Source organism: Rhipicephalus sanguineus, chromosome 3 (genome assembly GCF_013339695.2).
Source record: "Rhipicephalus sanguineus isolate Rsan-2018 chromosome 3, BIME_Rsan_1.4, whole genome shotgun sequence".
NCBI lineage: Eukaryota > Metazoa > Arthropoda > Arachnida > Ixodida > Ixodidae > Rhipicephalus > Rhipicephalus sanguineus.
In genome coordinates, this window is record NC_051178.1 from 43,419,456 (window position 1) to 43,423,541 (window position 4,086).

Here is a 4,086-nt window from a genome sequence, read left to right on the forward strand (position 1 = left end):
TTGCTTGAAGAGGCGCTCTTTTTCTGCATACTTCCTCTTCTTCCTCTGACGTTTCCTCTCACCTTGCGGCCGCTGGGGTGCTCTGCAGACACCTCGGAGGTCTTCAGAGAAAACATCCCGAAGGTAGACATTCAGTCGCCGAGTCACCACCTGCCCCTCTAGGTACCGCTTGGTTTTCTCCCACAGCCTTGCCGCCTGGCAGGATCTGGGGGGTGGATACTGGGTGAGGTTAAAGAGCTCTCGTTTAACCTCGCTAATCGTATCTTGGTCTGTCTCGCTTGTTTGCTCCTGTTCAGCTCCATTGCACTCGGGCCCATGCAGAGCCTCCCGCCTTGATGCAGCTGTTGCCGCCTCTAACAACTCCCTAACCAGGTCTCGATATCTTTGGCCTCGGCGATGATATTTTATGGCATCAAACGTCCTATTCGGGAACCGTCGTGCCAACCTTTCATTGATATTGCATATGTTCTGTCTGTAGCTCCGCCTCAAATTTCGCCATGATGTAGTTCTCCTCCCGTGTCTATCTTGGTTTGGATCGTTCGATGTTGAGGCCGACGTTATATGCCTCAAGGTGCACACGTTTGTGGTGCTGCCCAAGTCCACCTTTGGTAGTGAAAGCCCGACCACATTCTGGCCAAGAAGAAACAACAGAATGAGGGGGAAAAAGAACCGTCATACCTTACATCCACCGACTAGCGCATAACTTGAAGAAGATAGGAAAACACGCCGATCTAGAAGTTATATTTTCTACGCCTAAACAACTGTCCGCAATGTGTTCAAAAGTGAACGAAAGAGAAAGACAGCAACCGTCCTATCCCATAAAGCATGTAAACCAGTTTGTAAACTGCATTGAGGGTGTTGTTTATTCAATCCCACTGTCCTGCGGAAGTAAATATATAGGGCAAACAGGCAGATGCCTCAATGAGTGACTGAAGGAGCATAACTACAATATAGATAGAACAATAAGTGGCCACCTAGGCCTCCATTGCAGAGATTGTGGGTGCAGACCAATCTTTTCCGAAACAAAAGTTGTAGCAAGAAACAAAGAATATAGAACTAGGGAAATTAACGAAGCTGCAGATATAGAACGTGTTAAGAATAACTGTGCGAGCATGCCATCTCTATCCCTGTCAATGAAGGAAAGAGATTTTTCGAACCGAAGGTGTTATGTACAGCACGTGCTTGTGGCGCTCAGTGCTGAAGCATGTCGATGAGATAGGGGCACCAGTGAACCATGTTTCTTTTCTTTCTATTTGACTGTTAAGGTATATATATGTGCCCACATGTCAAAATAAAATCAGTTGTAAATCAGCGCTGTTGTCGTGCCTTCTTCGTCTTGTGTCCTCTAGCAATATTGCGCTGTTTTTTGCCAAGTTTAAGCATTCATGCACTATCTCAATATTTATTGATTAGAGGCGCGCGTTGGGAGTGGGGGGCGGGTGCCATGACTTCCCCCGCAAGATCTTCTACGGGAAGTTAATATAAATATCTCGTGTGAGTCGCGTATTTCATAAACATGTTTGTACTGAACTGAAACCACTGATAACTCGGAGAAGGCGATACACGATCGAATGGCACATCCCACGGCTCTGATTATGTGAGATATTGGCGTTAAACAGCATTGACACCATGGTCGAAACAGTACATTTTACCGTAACGGACTCACGAGTCGGCTCACTCAGAATAGGCTCAAGCCGTGAGTCTGAGTGAGTTCGGCTGAGTAATGTGCCACTGAGTTTGAGTCCGATTGAGTCTGGTTGGGAAAAATTTTAGTGAGTCCGAGTCCGAGTAAGTCTAGTTGAGAAAACTTTTCGTGAGTCTGAGTCCGAGTGAGCACTGAGAGCAAAATATATTTCTTAAGTGAGTCTGAGTAAACACCAACTTTTTGCCGACCTATGAACGTAGCTAGCGGGTCCTTTAACGCTTCCAACCCATTACAAAGGGCTCAGCCATAATTATTCATCGTTATCAGCCGTCGCATCAACAAAGTACACATAATGCCTTACAGATGTGCAGCTGGTACCTCGCTTCTCCGCAAAATGACAAATAATGGCGTGGTGGTTGCTGCCCAACTACAGAAAACTTATGATTTATGGCGTAGTGGGTACCTTGCTAGTCTACAAGTATTAGTAGCCCCAAGAGAGTTCACAACGGCTTCTAGAAATGCCCCTCTTGCGGCTTACGCTGTGACTGTGCGGCGCTTTCCGCGCAGACCTGGTGTTTTTTAGGTCAATCTTCGCTCTAGTGCTAACAAAATGACGTCGTTTTTTTAACCGGATATTGCGTCACATCCGCTTTATTGTTTCTTCCAACGGAAGTGTTCTCTCCTCACACAGATGGCGTTATGCCCCATGAGCAACTGATGATCGGCACTTTTCTGAACGTATGGGCTTCTATGCAAGCTTCGCTACCAGTTGCATTGACCTTGGGAGTTGTTTAAGCCGAGGAAAATCCCAGGGGGTCCATCTTTCGCACCTTCTAGCCCAGCTGCTAGAGTGAAACATGACGAGAGGGAACCCTAGTGTAGCCATTTGAGTCTGGTAGAGAAGGGGTAGCGTCGTAGAGAGGGTGAAGCTGGGTAGAGAGAAAAAGAGCAAAGGCGAAGGTTTGTATAGTTGTTGACAATAGAGAGTAATAGCTACGCGGCTCAGCGGGCCAGCGCGCACAGCGGACGAGCGGGGAGGCGAACTGCGCATGCGCGGCACGCCGGGGCAGCGAGCGTCTTTACGGAGCGAGTCGCTCACCCGCTCATTTCGTCTCCTCAGCGAAGCGCGCCCAGCGGACGAGCGGACGAGCGTTTTCAAGATGGCAGCCCCCAACACAAGCGACGGCGGCATGTCTTCGGCGGCACCTCCAAGCGCGGCGCAGCTTCGGCTGCAGGCGAAAAGGCCCCGCCGCTGTTTCACTACCGAAGAAGACCTAGCCATTTTAAGAGAAGTGGCAGCGAGCAAGCCCTTTAACGACGACTTGCAGTGCATTCATGTGATTGAAAACTTGAAACGTGTACTTGGCCGGGAGCTCACGCTAAGAAGCCTGAAGGACCGTGTCGATCTTTTAATCGGTTACTGGAGGCAAGAAGACACAAGAAACTTAAGAAAGTAAGTACCACTTTTTATGTATTGTCCGCGCAGATAGCATTTAATTCCGCGCGAGAGCTGTCCAACGCGCACGGCAAGCTTCGCCGGCGAGGCTTTAAGCCGTTCGCGCCTCCGACAAACATAGTCGCACTGTCAAAAGCAAACTGTTGTCGTCCACGTCGAATCTATCAAGTGGCCGCCGTGCGCTCTGTAGCTTGTAAGCTCCGAATCGATGCTTCCACTTGCTTTAGATTCATGTCCTTAAGCTTCTACAGCAATGTATTCGTCCCGATTCGGCATCGTTTTTTAGAGCCATCGCCGTGCCGCTAGCGTGAGCGGGTATTTAGAGACGTCTTTTAGAGAGCAGCAAGCCTGCTATAACATGTACGCATTTCGCTTTGCAGGTCGGGAACGAAGGAACAATATGCAGAGAAGGGGCAAATATTACAGGACCTCTCTGATTATCTAAGGTCGATAAATTGCGTGCCCAGAGTAGCACCTAGAAGTTCAAACAGCTCTGGCCGCAAAAGAAGTCACGCAGCTGCGTCCTGTCTGGCGACGCCGCCAGAACAAGTTCGTGCAGATGAAGATCAAGGTGAGTGCAGCAGTAAAGCCTCACATCTCTCTGAAATTGATAAATTGGTTCTACGATCATAGTCATGTGTACGCAATCTCTTGCGCCTGTGATTTTAAATGTGGCATGCGGGAATAAAAACGACACTTGAAATATCTCGCATTGTGTTAACGTGCTTGCACATCTGCAAAAGCCGAAAAAGAAATGAACCACTCTTTCTGCCCTGCCTGCCGACTCTATTGGTTCCTATAGTGACAGCAATGAAAAGCAATAATTTGCAGTGATCCCGAGCAGCAGGTGCATTATCATGTATCGAGGTAACTCATTAATGAAGTTGTCAATGCATGAAGTTGCATTACAACAACAGTGCGAAAGGTTCATTTGTGGTTTTGAGTAAAAGTCAACAAATTTGTTTTACTATTTCACATTACCTAT

General features: G+C 47.9%; 1 protein-coding gene across 1 annotated transcript in view; it reads left to right on the top strand.

Moving 5' to 3' along the window:
- Positions 1-2,843: 2,843 nt before the first annotated feature.
- Positions 2,844-4,086, top strand: part of LOC119386586 (uncharacterized) — a 2,796-nt gene continuing 1,553 nt past the window's right edge. The window contains exons 1-2 of the mRNA XM_049413193.1: positions 2,844-3,098; positions 3,482-3,672. The gene's annotated coding sequence lies outside the window, so the exon portion shown is untranslated. The remainder of the gene's footprint in view (positions 3,099-3,481; positions 3,673-4,086) is intronic.